We start from the raw sequence: 18,469 nt of genomic DNA, 5'->3' as shown, positions 1-18,469 counted from the left end.
TAACTGCTTTCATTTCATTATTTTTCATGTGTCACAGGTAAAGTTTTTACGAGTAAGCCCAGATTGAGTTTAGCCAGTGATTGATAAGCTGGCCAGCAGAATGTTCTGGATGTGGTCGAGGCACATTGTAAGTTGAAGACATGATCATTAGTAGGAAATGTACCCATTCTCCACCAGAATAGGCCTGAAGTGTTGTGTGTTTTTTTTTTCTTTAGTCTTTCCATGTCTTCTTTTCTGGATACAGGTACAGAATGAGCACATGTTGTTGATGTACACCAGGTGGTATTTCCACCATTGACTTCCTGCAACGCTATGCATCCAAGACCCACTCCAGTGAATTTCAAACAGCTGATGAAGACCTCTGCTACTGCTTAGAATGTGTGGCGGAATACCACAAAGCAAGGGATGAATTGCCATTCTTACATAAGGTACTTTACATTAATTGGGCAGTATTTTTCAGAGCTTGATAACTAGGAAGAGAATAAATTTAAACTCTGTTGGAAGCATTCAGGGAACTGAAAACGTGATTTAAACTGTGAATGCTAATATACGTGTAGTTTGTAACTCATAGCCTGGTAGATAGTAGGTGCTGAATAAATGCTTATTGATTGACGGAATTGAATTGAAATCTAAAGCAGAATTTTATAATCCTCCACTTTTAGACATTTTGATGTGAAACAGTTTCATGAAATGAAGTGACGTATGGGTTTTTTTTGGGTTCATGTTTTAATGTCGTTGTGTTTGACTTTCTTAACAGCCAGGTATCTGAATGGCTTGGGTTATTCTTTTATTGGCTAATAGTTCTTTTTTTCCCCTCTCTTCATTTTTTAATGTTAAGTGCTATAAATCAATAAAGACAAACATTTTTTTCATTCACAGGAACCAAAGTGAAACATATAATTTTAAATATGTGGCTTTGAATATTGGTTTATTATATTTATCTGGTGAGAAATGGAATACAGACCATAGAGTTACGTATAATAATATAGAAGAGAGGAGGGGATGATAAGTTATGAACCTTTTGAGGAAAACTTTACGTTTACAAAGTTGCCTAGCGATGAAGCTAACCAATGCCTTTATGCTAAAGCTGATGTTTCAAGGTAATTACCTATGGCTGGAACGTAGGAGGGAAGTCAGAGAAGGCCCAGCTTGTGTAAAGAAGCTCCAACTTCTCATTTCCTTTTCAATAGAGTATAGTTGACAGTGCTGTTGATAACAAAACTCTTCAAGAGCAATGTTGTAAACATCTCATGCTCTATGTACTCATGTTCATGTATCATAAAAGCCACTTTTATGTTCAGTGACTGTTTTCTTTAAATCTAATATAAGAGGTTTAGTCGTTTTTTTTGTTTGTTTGTTTGTTTTTTTGGTACGCAGGCCTCTCACTGTTGTGGCCTCTCCCGTTGCTGAGCACAGGCTCCGGACGCGCAGGCTCAGCAGACACGGCTCACGGGCCCAGCAGCTTTGCGGCATGTGGCATCTTCCCGGACCGGGGCACGAACCCGTGTCCCCTGCATCGGCAAGCGGACTCTCAACCGCTGTGCCACCAGGGAAGCCCTGGTACTTCTTTAAACTTCTGAATTTTTATGCTTAGGAAAAGGCTTTCTAGAAGGATCGTCACATCCAGTATATTTTGTTGCTAATAAGATATAAAGCACACTGCCCGTTTTTCTTTTCCTGTAGGTTTTATGGGAATTAGAAACCTCACGTCTCATAAATCACTTTGAAAAGGCCATGAAGGGAGAAATTGGAGACGATGACGAGTTATATATAGTAGACAACAATGGAGAGGCACAGCTGTTTGACCTTACTGGCGAAGACTTTAAAAATAAGCTTCGAGTTGCTCTTCTTGAAATACTGAAATATCCTTATTTGCTTTTACATGAGCGTGTTAGTGAGTATCTTGGGTGTTTCACAGTTGTATCATTTTTATATTTTAAGAATTGTAAGAATTTGGGTTTATCTATATTGAAAATCTGTTTCTTAAACATATACTTAGGATACTTTTTTTTCCAAACATTTTATTTTGAGCATTTCCAAACCTAGAAAAGTGAATTACACAGTGAATACCATATACACACCACATAGATTGTACAGCTGCTGATATCTTGCTGTATTTGCTTTATCACATATTTATTCATCTATCCATTCAATTAATTTTCATTCTTGGAATTTGTCTGTAGCAGGGTTTTTCATACTTGGCACTGTTGACATTTTGGACTGGATAAATCTTGGTTCCTGAGGGACATGCTGTTTATTGTAGGATGTTTAGCAGCATCCCTGGCCTCTCTCCACTAGATGCTGGTAGTGACTTGCTCTCCCCATTACCCTAGTTGTGACAAGCAAAATTGTCTCCAGATATTGCCAAACGTCCCTTGGGAGTTGGGGGTCAGGGCCAGTGGGGGACAAAATCGCCAGGTTGAGAACCACTGGTCGGTAGTAGTTTTCAGTAATCACAATGGCATAGCATATTATGTCTGCCTAGATTTTGGCCATTTATATTTGCATTTCTTAATATGAATCTCTTGAAGACATTTTCCTGATCTGTCAAATCTAACGAAATAACAGTACCTTTAAGGCACCCACTACTGTATCTAGTCCACATTCAGATTTTCCCAGTAGTTGCAAAATGTGTTTTTTGGATGATTTATTTAAATTAGAGTCCAATCAGGGACTGTGCATTTGGTTCCATTTGGTTCCATATTTCTTACATCTCTTTTAATCCAGAATAGTTTACTTTTACGTATGTGTGCACAGGTATAGATATAGTTAGATAAATAGATAGATGGATAGATAGATAGATTTTTTTGTCATAACTTTGACTTGCTGAGACCAGATGGTTGCCCTAAAGAATAATTTGCTTCCTGGACTTTTCTGATTTCTTCCTTGTCATGTTATTTGACTTGTTTCTCTATCCTCTGTATTTTCAGTAAATTGAAAAGTATATCTAAAGATTTATTAGATAAATCAGTTCTTTCTAAATAAATTCAAAATAACTAGATTTTTAAATTCGAACAAGTCATTTTTCAAACATTTATTAAAGAGTACCATATCCAGAAAACTATATAAGCTTGATTTTTCATAAACTAAACATACTTGTGTAGCTGGCACCCAGGTCAGAAACAAATCATCATCAACACACCAGAAGCTCCCCTCTTACTTTTCCAGTCATTGTCCCTCCTTCCCAAAGCTAACCACTGTCACTACAATATTCTTTGAAGCTTGACAAAATAAAGTTGATTCATCTGATATGGTAAACGTATGAGTCTATTCAGTATACTTTTGAAAGAGTGATGAAGAAATTTCCATGAAGCAACAGGGATTAAGATAGTGCTGGTACAGATGGACTCATGGAGCAGTGTAGAGACTCCAGAAGTAAACCGAATATATTTGGGGAATTTACTCTTTGCTGATGATAGCATTTGAAACCAGTGGAGAAAATAGATTACTCAGTAACTGAGAGTAGGACAAAATAGCCATTTGTGGGGCAAAGCTGATTTTATCCCCGTGGTACAAGATAAAGTCCTCATGGATCAAAATGTAAAATGCTAATGGAATTGGACCTATAGCCATACTTCTAAGAAGGTGCCCTCTGGAGATAATTATGCCCAGTGTGAAAAAAGATGTTTGTACTAGGAAAGTCAGAGCAATTCATAGGCACACACTATGATCAACCTACCGGTCTTCCAGCAGCTAAATATCATTCCTACATTTACAGCATTTTTATGCCTCAGTTTAAAAAAAAAAGGAGCAACTTTTCATTTACTTACAGAGCAACTGAAGGAGCCAAATTTAGGGAATCTTGATACGTTGATAAGATTTATGTCTTATGTTTACTGCCTTATTTTTTCTATTTAGATGAATTATGCGTTGAAGCACTTTGCCGGATGGAACAAGCTAACTGCTCCTTTCAGGTTTTTGACAAACATCCAGGGATCTATTTGTTTTTGGTCCATCCCAATGAAATGGTGAGTGTGAGTGTTAGGCAGTGGAAGAGGGGATATTTTATTTTTGCACCTATAGTATAGATAACTATAATAGAGGTTTTTGATGTGTACTTTGTTTAAAATATTTGCCAAAGTTATTCTCTTGTTGTTGTAACATTACGACAGTTCAGGAGGGGGTACTGGGGGGGCTCAAAGAAGAGGGTTAAAAGAGTAGGGAAACAGTTCTGACAGGTGATGCTTCAGTTTAAAAGACAAATGAGGGAATAATCTGAACTTTCAGTGTGTTGACCTGAACTAACGAAGAAGGAGAGTTCTCTCTTGCTTTTCTTGCTTGCCTGCCCCGCTCCAAGCACATGGAAATACCAGTTAAAACACTTGAAATAATTATTTTGCTAATAGATGAGATTTTTAACAGGTGATGGGGTAGAGGGGAGAACAAGGAGATTCAGTTCTTAGGTGCCAGACAGGAAGAGGAACATGAGAATCAGAACAGTAGGTAGACAGAAGCAGAGAGCAACACCAGAGGCTTGGAACCTGACTTTGAGCTGATTGCTCGAGTTTGAGGACTTAACATCATGTGGCGAGGCAGCGTGTGCAGTAGGACCTGTGCACATTGGCCTCTAGAACTGAGTTACAACGTTAAGACAATAGCCACGAAGGGTTGCTCTGCCAATAGAAGGATAGTAAAGAGGCTTTTTTTTTTAAGTGGCGAAGAAAGAACACGGTAATGGGGTTTCCAGTCAGAATGGTGGTGAATTTCTGTCTCCTTTGTGCCAAACCCAAACAATGATAGAAAAGAATTCAAAAAGTGGAATTCTAAAAGGTATAGTCACACTTTTTAAAGGGTAAATGTTTCTTTGGACCAGTAATGGAACAGAAATACAAAGTGATACATGGTGGAAACCTGTATGTCGGCCTGGGTGGCTGTAGGTAGCAGGGGACTGAGTTTGTGCATGATAATAAGAATTACAAGTCTACTCCAGGCAAGGGTAGAACCAGAGTCGTGGCCTGTGCTTAAAATAAGGGTGGGGCTTTCCTGCCTGTGAAAGAAGACTGACAGAAAGTACAGCCAGCTGCTCTCTGGGACTGGCTTCTTAAAGCTGCAAAGCAGTAGAGGAAGCAGGTCCAGCTGAGCAACCAGGACCTGGGCCAAGCACTTGCAGACTGGGTGACTGGGTCTGCAGGGCCAGGAATGACTGTATTCTTCATTATATATGTGTTTTTGTAGGTGAGGAAACTGAGTCAGGAGACTTAACCACAGTTACACAGGCTAGTATGGTGACTGGGATTTGTATATAGGCAGCCTGATCCAGAGCCCTAATGCTTTTTTTAAAGTTTTTATTTGAAAATACTTTAAAATTTTCAGAAAATTCTCAAAAATAAAAAAAAAGTAGAAAACATCTGTATATTCTTTAGCTGTATTGACCAATTACTAATATTTCACTCCATTTGTTCTATCATTTGCTTTCAGTTAACTACAAAGCTGTTTGTTTTCTGACCATTTGAGAGTAGGTTGCATGTATCATAGCCTTTTGCCCCTAAATACTTCAGTGTATATTTCCTAAGAATAAGTATATTCTCACAATATTATAAACTTCAGTGACTTAACATTGACACAGTAAGGTCTGTTTACCAGTTGTGTCGTGTGATCCAGTGTACTTTGTAGCATTTTCCCCCTGTACTCCAGTATCCAGACCAGGATCAGGATTTACATGTAGTTGTGTTACATTAGTCTCCCTTAATCTGTAACATTTCCGCAGCCTATCTTTGTCTTTTATGACAATTACATTTCTGAAGAATAGTCATTTCTGCCTCCCTCCCATTTACAAAAAATAGAATGCTTTTCATTTTGGGTTTGTCTGATGCTTGCGCATGGTTAGGCTTCGGTTATACGTTCCAACTGGAATACTACATAAGTGAAGGATGCTATGTCCTTCTCAGGCTGTCAGATATACGGCATGCCATATCATCCGGTCTCTCATGGTGATGTTAATTTTGATCATCTAGTTGAGGTGTTCTCCAGTTTCTTCACTGTACAATGTCTATTTCTTAAGTACTCTAAGATCACATAAATACCTTACTCCTCACCAAAATGTTCTCCTAAATTTAGCATTACCTGATGGTTCTTCCCTGAGCCAGTTTTTCTAAGATTGCAAAATAGTTTCAACCCCAGCACTTTACACGTTTACCAGTCAGCACTTGACATTGATTATACTATAATCAAGAGCCATTTTCCCTGCTCTTCATTTATTCATCTGTTTATCATAAGTTATAGACTCATTGATTCCTTTGTATTTTTTTTTCGATAGCTTAAAATCCATTACTTAATTATGTTGGCATAGAGCCCATTCTTTTGTCCACTAGTTCTATGTTTTGCAAACTTTTCTGCCCATAACCTAAGTAAAAATGTTCTTCATCGAGTTCACACACATATATAGACATACGTGACCTAAACATTTCACAAAACAGAACTTACTGTTATTATGAAGGAAGCCCACTGATTTTTTTTTTAATTTTATTTAGTTTTTAAGGTTGGTTGTGATCACTAAATTCAGTTTGTAGTGCAGAATAAATTTAAAATCACTTCCCTATGCTATATCGCCATGTAGAGGTGACCTTTGATTTCTTCTGAGGTTTCTCTTTTCATTTTTCCTTTTTTAACTTTCTATTATGGAACATTACAAACATACAAAAATAGATTGGTGTAGTGAACCCCCATATATCCATCACTGTGCTTCATCTGTTATCAATATGTGGTCAATATTCTACTCCTGTTTAGTTACCACAAATCTTAGACATCAGAGCATTTCATCCATAAAATACTTTAGTTCGTGTATCAAAAAGGTAAGTGCTCTTTAAAAAGAACAATTACATCGACACACTTATAATAATAATAATAATATATTTCTAGTCAGTATTTGAGTGGAAGTTACTCTCTCAAAAATGCTTTATCAGGGTTAGATCAAATCAGGATCAAGTAAGGTTCACATGTCGCATTCCAGTTGACCCTTGAGCAACAGGGGTTTGAACTGCATGGGTCCTCTTATACACAGATTCTTTTTAATAGCATGTAGTATAGTACTACACAGTTCGAGGTTAGTTGAATCCATGATGCAGAACCAGGATATGGAGGGCTGCCAACTATGTTATATTCGAATTATATTAGTGTATTCAACTACGCAGAGGGTAGGTGCCCCTAACCCTTGTGTGTTGTTCAAAGTTCAATTGTAATTAGTATCTTCCGTCTTTTTTTTTTTCTGTCATCATGGACCTTTTGGTTTATTTCCTTTAAATGTCTGAAAATCATGTATTTTTCCTAAAGTACTTTATTCTATATGATAGTTTTTTTCTTCCAGTTTTATTGAGGTATAATTGACATACAGCACTGTATAAGTTTAAGATATACGGTGCAATGATTTTTTTAAAGTATTTGATGTATCTTGTGTCCTCTGTAATCTGTAGAGAATCTTATTTTAACTGTATTCTTTCTGTAGACAATTGTGTGTTAAATGAAGTAATGAATGTGTTACACTTTTAGGTTTCACGTTGGGCTATCCTGACAGCAAGAAACTTGGGGAAAGTGAACAGAGATGATTATTATGACTTACAGGAGGTTTTGACTTGCCTTTTTAAAGTTATTGAGTTGGGGCTTTTCGAAAGTCCAGACATTGATACTTCTTCTGTCCTTGAGAAGGGTAAACTGATTCTTCTGCCTTCACACATGTATGATACTGCCAACTACAAAAACTATTGGTTAGGTGAGTATTGTTCCTACACACATATAATTAGTATTTTCCAATATTTCTTATGATTATCCTGCAAGGGAAGGGATCTCTTCTGGTAATCTGATCAAAAGTGCTAAATAAAGGATTTCATAGTTCACAATTCTTGTTCTGTCATTAAATTGACTATTACAACATCTTGTCTTTAAACATTTCTTATCCTAGAAATCATCTGTGTAAGAGGTACATTTTCAAGTATGGCAAATAGATCTTTTATTTAAGGCAGTATTAGATGTTACCGTATTAGCACAGCAGCTGAACTTAATAGGGTTTTGATCTCTTGAAACAGAGGTTTAATACCTCTTTTCCCATCTGTAAAATATTTCCTGGGAGAAAGCGATACTAACTTTGGTTTTCATCAAGTTGTATATTGACTTAAAGTAGTTCTGTCCTACTTCATTGATTCAGAGTCTTACAGTCATGTGTATATTTGGCAGTGACTGGTACTTGAAATATAGTGCTCTTAAAATTTAAGGGGTCTTTGATATTATGAGATGCAAATTGTGTGGTAGTCATTTCGGAAATGGTTTTCTAACCAGGTTCGTGCCAGTTTCCCTTTTTATTCAGTCTAAAGTTCTGTTCTTAGGAGGAGGAGTTGTATATGAATATCTCAGACTTCAATGTCTGAGGCACTGGATACTGTTTGGTTTCATCTTACTGTCTTGTTATTCTTTTTGCCAACTAAACTGGAGAAGACATTAGAACAGTTTTATTTAATCAATTCAAGAAAACTATACGTGATCTTACAGGTATCTGCATGTTGCTGACCATTCTTGAGGAGCAAACCATGGATTCACTGTTGTTGGGCTCAAACAAAGAGAATGATTTTATGCAATCAATACTTCATGCCATGGAGAGGCAATCAGATGGTAATAAACTTTATTTGCTGACTATTGTGATGATGGTGCACTTTGAAAATACTAGTGTCACGGTAAGAACTTGGGTGTATGATGTGTAGGAAAGAAAGAATGACCATTTTATGGTTTTGGTCACAGAGTCAGAATTTTTAATTGGAAAGGACCTTCAGAGTTTAACTCAGCACGTTACTTTCATAAAAGAAGAAACTGAAGCCCAAGGAAGTTAACTTACTTTTGAAAAAATTAATTAATTAATTTTTGGCTGTGTTGTGTCTTTGTTGCTGTGCATGGGCTTTCTCTAGTTGCAGCGAGTGGGGTCTACAGATTCCTTCTTTAACATCTTTATTGGAGTATAATTTCTTTACAATGGTGTGCTAGTTTCTGCTGTATAACAAAGTGAATCAGCTACACATATACATATATCCCCATGTCCCCTCCCTCTTGCGTCTCCCTTCCACACCCCCATCCCACCCATCTAGGTGGTCACAGAGCACCAAGCGGATCTCCCTGTGCTCTGTGGCTTCTTCCCACTAGCTATTTTACATGTGGTAGTCCATGCCACTCTCTCACTTCGTCCCAGCTTACCCTTCCCTCTCCCCGTGTCCTCACGTCCATTCTCTATGTCTGCATCTTTATTCCTGTCCTGCCCCTAGGTTCTTCAGAACCTTTTTTTTTAGATTCCATATGTAAGTGTTAGCGTACAGTATTTGTTTTTCTCTTTCTGACTTACTTCACTCTGTACCACAGACTCTAGGTCCACCTACCTCACTACAAATAACTCGATTTAGTTTCTTTTTTATGGCTGAGTAATATTCCATTGTATGTATAGCCACATCTTTATCTATTCATCTGTCGATGGACACTTGGGTTGATTCCATGTCCTGGCTCTTGTAAATAAAGCTGCTCTGAACATTGTGGTACATGACTGTTTTTGGATTATGGTTTTCTCAGGGTATATGCCCAGGAGTGGAATTTCTGGGTCGTATGGTAGTTCTATTTTTAGTTTCTTAAGGAACCTCCATACTGCTCTCCATAGTGGCTGTATCAATTTACATTCCTACCAATAGTGCAAGAGGGCTCCCTTTTTTTTTTTTTTTTTGTGGTACGCGGGCCTCTCACTGTTGTGGCCTCTCCCGTTGCGGAGCACAGGCTCCGGACGCGCAGGCCCAGCGGCCATGGCTCACGGGCCCAGCCGCTCCGCGGCATATGGGATCCTCCCAGACTGGGGCACGAACCCGTATCCCCTGCATCGGCAGGCGGACTCTCAACCACTGCGCCACCAGGGAGGCCCGAGGGCTCCCTTTTCTCCACACCGTCGCCAGCATTTGTTGTTTGTAGATTTTTTGATGATGGCCATTCTGACTGGTGTGAGGTGACACCTCATTGTAGTTTTGATTTGCACTGCTCTAATGATTAGTGGTGTTGAGCATCCTTTCATGTGTTTGTTGGCAAACTGTATATCTTCTTTGGAGAAATGTCTGTTTAGGGCTTCTGCCCATTTTTGGATGGGGTTGTTTATTTTTTTGATATTGAGCTGCATGAGCTGCTTGGAAATTTTGGAGATTAATCATTTGTCTGTTGCTTCATTTGCAAATATTTTCTCCCATTCTGAGGGTTGTCTTTTCATCTTGTTTATATTTTCCATTGCTGTGCAAAAGCTTTGAAGTTTCATTAGGTCCCATTTGTTTGTTTTTATTTCCATGTCTCTAGGCGGTGGGTCAAAAAGGGTCTTTTATGTCATAGAGTGTTCTGCCTATGTTGTGGCAGGCGGATTCTTTACCACTTCACCACCAGGGAAGTCCCCTCTTTAAGAAACATTCCATAATTGTCTTCACCTAACTAATGACTTTCTTCCTTATTTGAGAGCTTCCTAGACATAAGACAGCTTCAGTAGAGGATAAAAAAGTATATGAGCAGTTCTACACGAACGACTATGATAAAAAAAAAAGTAGACTCTAAGAGCCCTGAGGGAAATAAAGCAGAAAGTTCTAAGGTTGACAGTAATTGGGTGAGTTAGAGCACTTGCCTCCTAAGAATACTGCGGAAGATGACAGGTGGTGCTAACAGTGAAGCCATTCTGGTTCTCACTTGGAAAAAGCCAGCTATCTGTTTTTTTCTGTAGGTGGTGTATCTTTATGTGAGTGTCAAAAATACATCTGGAAAGAAAGAATAGAGTAAGATCTTACAGATGCTTGACTGAGGGCTTCTAATTTCCTTAGAAGACATTAAGGAGCAAGTGAAGGTCTTTGAGCAGGGCAGTGTTTTGCCCCTGCATGTAGAGAAGAGGGGAAGGACCGGGCATAAGAGTGTGTGAGTAATGGGAATTCCTGCCAGTTGGATGGAATGGAGATAACAACAAAGCCATGTTGAGAATGGATGGATAAAGAGTATGTATCTCTGCTTATCCAGTGGATGAGGGGTTCAGTCCTTTATTCCAACCGAATGACACACACAATTCAGGATTTCTCATATCATGGACTTTGTTTAGATCTGAAAATACCAAGTTTTTCTTTCTCTCCCTTTTTTTTTCTACTTTACCTCTGTTATTTATTGAAGGATGGGAGTATAAAGGTCTGGAAGAAGCAGAGGAGGAACGATTCTTTCAGGTTGGCAAATAGGGTGAGAAAGTTGAGTTTATCTGGACTATCTCAGTTTGTTCCACACAACAAGATTTCTTAACAGAGGTGTATTGCTTTAAAAAAAAAAATGCAGACATTATTTAAAAGTTTGCCAGGTTTCTAAAACCTGTAGTTGACAACACTTTACTTTAAATTACTTCCTGCTTTGCTTTCAGTTTTGTTGCTACCCAGGTAAAGAATGCTTAATTCTCAATATATTTTAGTCCCTTTCTCTAATTGTGTTGTAATTTGGCAAATTACTCCATTGTGTTTCAGATGATAGTGTGGATCCTTTCTGGCCAGCGTTACACTGTTTCATGGTGATTCTGGATCGTCTTGGATCTAAGGTCTGGGGTCAACTGATTGATCCTATTGAGGCATTTCAAACCATTATCAACAATGTGAGCTACAGGAAAGAGATCCAGAACATACGGAACAGCTCTGTGAGGTTCGTTCAGTTCCTGTGTCAGGATTTCCAACAATCTGTATGAGGAAGTCTACTATAATTGACTTTAACAGTAGGATTTTTCTCTTCTTTTTACCCTTCATTTCAGTAATTTCTATTTGTTCTTAATATTTAAGGACCAAGTCAGAACCGGAGTCATATTTAGATGATATGGTGACTTGCAGCCAGATGGTATACAATTATAACCCTGAAAAGACCAAAAAGGTATAAAACATTTTGAAAATTCAGATGATATTGTATTGCCTTTATATTGTATAGTCAGTGTTTTATGTGGTTAGTTGCATTGCTGATTTTATGATATGTAGCTATTCTGAATCAACTGTTGCATAAAACAGTTTCTGATTGAACAGTAGCTCATGAGGAAAAATGGTCTGTAATGAGAGCATGCACAGTTTGGGAGATTAATTTTTAAGTACATTTTGGAAGGGTAGAACATTTATGGCATGAGGGAGATAAATCACATGACTAGAAATCAAAACCAACTGAAGGAAAGAGGTCCAGAGTACATGGAGGTTTTGTAAATTTAACCTTTTCATGAAAGCTTCACCTCAAAATTGGACTGTTTTCAATTTCTTGGGGGTCCATATATGTACATCAACACAGGAAAGTTGAGCAGTGTATTTTCTTGTTGGCAACTTTTGTGTTAAACCTGTCATGAATGGTGCTTGTTTATCTGAATGTCAGTATCTCTTTCATTTTAGGATTCAGGTTGGAGATCAGCCATTTGCCCAGATTATTGTCCTAACATGTATGAAGAAATGGAAACATTAGCTAATGTGCTTCAGTCAGATATCGGTCAAGACATGCGTGTTCATAACAGCACGTTTCTGTGGTTCATCCCCTTTGTGCAGTCCCTCATGGATCTTAAGGATCTGGGTGTGGCTTATATAGTGGAGGTTATTCATCATCTGCATTCTGAAGTCAAAGACGTCCTCAACCAGACGGACGCCGTGTGTGACACAGTCACTGAGTTTTTCCTTCTGATTTTGGTGTCAGTGATTGAACTGCATAGAAATAAAAAGTGTTTGCATTTGCTGTGGGTTAGTTCCCAGCAGTGGGTGGAAGCCATCGTAAAATGTGCCAAGCTTCCCACCACCGCGTTTGCTCGGAGTTCTGAGAAGTCATCTGGAAACTGCTCCAAAGGCACAACAATGATATCTCTGTCACTGCATTCAGTGCCATCTAACTCTGTACAACTTGCTTGTGTGCAGCTGATCAGAAGTCTCCTTAAAGAAGGCTATCAGCTTGGGCAGCAGACTCTTTGTAAGCGATTCTGGGATAAGCTCAACTTATACCTACGAGGAAATATATCTTTAGGTTGGCAGTTGACTAGTCAGGAAACCCATGAGTTACAAACTTGTTTAAAGCAAATTATTAGAAACATAAAATTCAAAGTGCCTCAGTGTAGCACTTCTGTGGATCTGACTCCTCCATGTAAAACACCTCCTGCATCTTACAATAAAGAAGAAAGTGAACAAACAGGGAAGAAGTCTAAAAAACAAAGGCACTGTCTGGAAAACTCCAGCCCAACATTCTCTAAAGAACCGATGAAAGCTGATGCATGTCAAGTGAAAGAGAGTATTTTCAGCAAGGCACATAATGCCATAGAAGAGGATAATGAGCAAACTTATCTAAAAGATTTGAAACTCAAAGACCATCTCTCAGCTGAGTTGTGCTTGAAGCCGAGTAGTAAAAGGCTTGTGAATGAAAGAGCTCGAGGCCAAGTTAAAGTAAGTACAGGGAAGCATAAGTCTGTAAAAGAGAATTCCTCATATACCCCACAGAATTGTACTTCAAGAAATGGTCCAGAAAAGGTATTTGACAGAGGAATAATCACATCAACAGGTTTGTTGACTGATTCTAGCAATGACTCTCTGGAAAAAGTGTCCACATCAGATGAGGATTTCTCTTTAAAGGATGATGCTCTTGGCAAAACCTCAAAAGCAAACACTAAGGCACATAAAGATGAAATCTGTGCTAAGTTATTGCATGTAATGAAAATGCAAGACAGGAAAAGTACCACTTTAGAGGAAAACCTGACTGTATCTAGCATTGAAAGTTTCTGTTCAAAGAAAGATACAGGAGCTCAGAAAGGAGATGGCTTCATACACAATCTCTCTTTAGGCCCTAGTGGTGTTCTGGATGATAAAAATGGACAACAAAAACCTGAAAACAGTTTACTGCTGAAAAAGAAACAAGTACAGGAAGAAGAGTTGGGCATTTTCTCCACCCCTGATATCAGTTGTCAAATACTAGAATGTCATGTTGGTAATAAAGATTTGGTCTCATTCACAGAAATGACCAATATTTTTGTGGAGAAAACACCTCCCTTTAAAGATCCTGTGACTGGACTTGAATCAAGAGATATGGGAATTAGCAAGAGTACTGTTGAGTTTTCTTCTGATTTAAGAGAACAGGTCCTTAGCATCAGTCCTAAGTCTGACCCTTTAACAGATTCTCAGATAGAGAGAGACCTCCACATACTATCTTTAATAGCTCAAGCCAGTGTTATTAAGTTCCCATCAGGTTCAACCCAAAGAAGTTTATCCCAGCTACAAAGAAAAGTTAAAGATGATAGAAGATGTTTGACAGCCAACCAAAATAGTGTCAGGGAAACCTGCTCTGGACACGTCATTATTATTTCAGAATCTGATGAAGATAATGATGATGATGAAAGAATTGTGGGTTTTAAGAAACACATTAAACAGGGTAAGACATGCATTGAGATAGGATGTCCAGAGCATCATACTTCAATAGCTAAGACAAATGTGGAACAGAATGTAATAAAGGAAGAAAATACAAGGTCCCTTTTGCGGTTTGAGGAATCGGATTCTCATTTTTTTGAGTTTGAAAGTCCATGTGAAGTGTTTTCAGTTCGGCAAGATCAGAGACCAGACAACAAGAATTCAGTTCAAGAGAATGAAGAGAATTCGTGCTTGACTCATGTAGAGGATATCACAGATGATTGGGGTTATGGTCCAGCTTATGTACCTGAAGAGGTCATTAAAAAAGCAGCAGAGGCAGCTTTGAAGGAGGGAGAATCTGAATGCAACAGTGAAATAGAGGAGGATAATATATTTTTAACACAATGTGATCCAGAAGATATGGATTTATGTTCACAAATGGAGAAAGAGAATGATGAACTCATTGAAGTAGTTCATGGAAAAGATAGAGTCCAGGTAGAAGAAGATTCTGTGAGTCGGCCTCAGTTGGAATCTTGGAGTAGCACAAAATGTAAATACAAAGATTGTGTGGAAACACTGGAAAACCACGGTGAATACTGTTCCAAACACTCTGAAGCTAAAGCAACAGATGAAGATACATTTCGTAGACCTGGCTTGCCTCTCTCTTCATCTAAACCTTCGAGACCTCCCACTGCTAAGATATTTACCTCCAGTAGTACTTCACGAATTGCTGGTCTTTACAAGTCTTTGGTAAATACGTCAGCGCTCTTACCAACTCTGCAAAATAAGTCAAGTGGGGTACAATCTGCTTTGAAAGTACCACAGCCAGTCTCTGTGGTGTCTCAGAAGCCAGTGGCTGAAATGAAGGGTTTGTGCAACGTTCTCCAGTCTCATACTCCAAATAATTCCAACAGGCAAGGCTACAAAGTTCCATTTTGTGAAAACGGATCTTTTTCACCTTCCTCTCCGGTAAACGTTTTATTGTCAGCACAGTCCATCTCTGACACCTTCGTTAAAGAGGTCTTAAAATGGAAATACGCAATGTTTGTGGACTTTGATCAGTGCGGACCCCCTTCAACTCTTTGTCAGTCCATCACAAGACCTGTGCCTGTGAGATTTCAAGATGGTAGAGATTATTTTAATGTGTTTTTCCCTTTGATGATCCTGAATACTTTTGAAACTGTAAGTATATGTTCTAATCGTATACCTTCAGACTTTGAAATTACATTTCTTTACCATGCTGAGTACGGCTAAAATAACTGATCGCATTTTGATTTAGATGTAGCTTGTAGATTTCATGTTGAACAGACATTGTGCCCCACACTGTTCTAGATGCCGGTGATACAGAGGAAACCCTTAAACTCTGCCCTTCTGGAGCTTACAGACACAATTCAGAGTGCTAGTTTACCAAGTCCAGAGGTGGCACAGGAGGAGGAAACGTTTTTCGGTGTAAAATAAGGGAAGACTTCTCAGAGGACATAGTCTCTCATCTGCGTTTATTTTTTTGAAAAGTAGTGTAAACCTTTACTGAAGTTTTCTTGAGGAGGTAGCAAAGGGCAAGTTACACTGGTCAGCACAAAGCAGTAAATCCCAAATTTCTCATCTGTCTTCCCAACTTCTTAGGCCTCATAGCAGCCTTTAGCTGCCCCCTACCCCAACACATCCCATTCTGGTTCTTCTCTCTTTCTTACTGCCTGACTGGGATTGCCAAGAAAAATATAGGATTCCCAGTTAAATTTGAACCTCAGAAAAACAGTAATTCTTTAGTGTAAACATCCACCTGCACTTTGAAGGATGTTTTTGGTGTTCTCACAGCAGGTCGATTTTTCCTTTTTTTCAAATTGGTTAAAAAACAAAAACCCAAAAGGTGAGTGTGCAACAAGACTCTTCAAAACCAAGAGCACTGAGGTAAATACCCACGTATTCAGTCAGCAGATCCTCGGGTGCCTGATACTTGCCCAGTACTATCACAGACCTGGCGGGGGTAAAGTGGTGAACACGACAGACAAGGCCTCTGCCTTCTGGGAATGATCATTTCAGATCGGGACAAAAGGCTCTAGAGTGCTCTAGAATGATCTAGAACAAAAGGGAGCAGGCACTTGAGACTGAAAGGTGAGACGGCCTCTGTGAGCGATGGTATTCACACCGAGACCAGAGTGAGCAGAAGGAGTTGGCCATAGGAAGTATATCGCAGGCAGAGAGACTGCAAAGATCCAGCTTAGAATTGTTAAAGGCAAAGGAGATGTACTGCACAAAGAGGCAAGTTGGTGTCAATTTATGCCCTAAATTTCAGCCATTGTCGTAAGAATTATTTTACTAGTGTTTCAGAACCATTAGAAACAACTAACTGATAAAGGCTCTTCAGTCTCTCTCCTTAAGAACAATGTGAAATAGTATTACAAGAATGATTTTCTTACCTTACAAAATCGTTAGTTCAGTGAACAGTGTATACAGTTAAATAAGCTGGGGAATATACAGAGATTTTCTTCATCTTGGAGCTTATTTTTTTTCTTGAACGTTTATCCTTTCCAGAAAACACTAAATTGCTTAGAGGCCATTCATAGCCCTTAAATTTAGGACACATTTGTGATTTTATTTTTCCCTTAGTTCAGAAGTATTTATATGTTTATCTTTAAGATTTCTTCCTTCAGGACATTTCTGTAGCCAGAACCTTTTCAAAACAGAATGAGCACAAGTTCCGTTTGTATATACACAAAGTTTAAGATAGTCAAATACTTGTGGAAGGCCCATTATTAAAAAAAAAAAAAATCAGCCACTCTCACCTCCCCAAGTAATTATTTTTGATCCTTGAGGGATGCTTTTGTTATTTACTTCCATATTTCTAAATAACATGCCACTATTTTGACTTGTTAAGTTTTCAGTACTAGACATTTTCTGTAATTACCCACTACAGGAAGTACCCTCTCTTCCCAGCCCTGTGTTCACACACACCTCTCCTGTTTTCCCATCCTCACTATGGAGTAGTCTTGTAATTTTTAGGTCAGTATTTGTTATTATTTTGACGATATAAAAGGTGTCCACTGGGCTTCCCTGGTGGCGCAGTGGTTGAGAATCTGCCTGCTAATGCAGGGGTCACAGGTTCGAGCCCTGGTCTTGGAGGATCCCACGTGCCGTGGAGCAGCTATGCCCGTGAGCCACAAGTACTGAGCCCGCGTGTCTGGAGCCTGTGCTCCCCAACTAGAGAGGCTGCGATAGTGAGAGGCCCACGCACTGCGATGAAGAGTAGCCCCCGCTTGCCGCAACTAGAGAAAGCCCTCGCACAGAAACGAAGACCCAACACAGCAAAAATAAATTAATTTAAACAAAAGAGAATAAGGTCTTTGAATTAAAAACAAAAGTGTCCGCGACTAAGTCATGTGGTAGTTGTAACTACTTTTCGTTTCCGACTCTTTGCTTTCTCTGGATTTATTGTTTACTTAATTTTCTATGTACTTATTACTAATTTAGCTTCAGGCTGTCTCCTGGATGTTTAGGTCTCTCAGTATGATCAGGCACATCAGATAGTTGATAAATTTCATCTTCTTGGTTTAGGATGGTTAACCTGAAATGCTCACCATCCTCATCCTAGGGCTTGCATTTCCTTCTTTCCTGTGTTGGATCTTTGTCTCCTGTACCCAGGGTTGTCTGTTTTTGTCACCCTCTCATTTTAGTAAGGCACATCCTTCAAGCTTCCTGAGAAAAGAATGCGTAGGAGATAAATTTTGAAACTTTGCATGTCTTAAAATTTCTTTCTATTTTGCCATCTCTGTCTTTGTTGTTGTCATCGTCATTCTCCTTCCTTGGAGACTTTCTCAGCGTCCAAGTCTATTGAAAAAATTTTTGAGCATATTTTCAGTTTCACAGTACTCTTGTCCTCTCATTATTCCTTTTTATAGGATTGTGTGCTTTCTTCATGTGCACAGTATTTTTTACTACCTGAAGTTAATTAATGATAAGTTTAAAGTTAGTTGAAAGTTTTCTTCTCTTTTCATTGTCCCTGTTTTCCCAGTTGCTTTTTTCCTATTCATTTTAGTGTCTACAGACCTTTCATGTTAACTCCTTTCTTCACATGTCTAATGATTTTTGTTGGTTTACTCACATTTAAGAACAGGATA

At 38.7% G+C, this 18,469-nt stretch overlaps 1 pseudogene across 1 annotated transcript in view; it reads left to right on the top strand.

The window, feature by feature from the left end:
* The first annotated feature begins 251 nt into the window (after window positions 1-251).
* LOC308609676 (putative helicase senataxin) overlaps window positions 252-18,469 on the top strand; it is a 61,645-nt pseudogene continuing 43,427 nt past the window's right edge. Inside the window, exons 1-8 of the transcript in view lie at window positions 252-428; window positions 1,684-1,894; window positions 3,859-3,968; window positions 7,486-7,705; window positions 8,479-8,598; window positions 11,481-11,652; window positions 11,787-11,874; window positions 12,372-15,536. The product of the transcript in view is annotated as a putative helicase senataxin (transcript). The remainder of the gene's footprint in view (window positions 429-1,683; window positions 1,895-3,858; window positions 3,969-7,485; window positions 7,706-8,478; window positions 8,599-11,480; window positions 11,653-11,786; window positions 11,875-12,371; window positions 15,537-18,469) is intronic.

The sequence above is a fragment of the Mesoplodon bidens genome, assembly GCF_964165515.1.
Source record: "Mesoplodon bidens genome assembly, chromosome: Y".
NCBI classification, from domain to species: Eukaryota; Metazoa; Chordata; class Mammalia; order Artiodactyla; family Ziphiidae; genus Mesoplodon; species Mesoplodon bidens.
The sequence above is the reverse complement of the archived record's forward strand: the minus strand, read 5'-3'. Positions and strand labels throughout refer to the sequence as shown.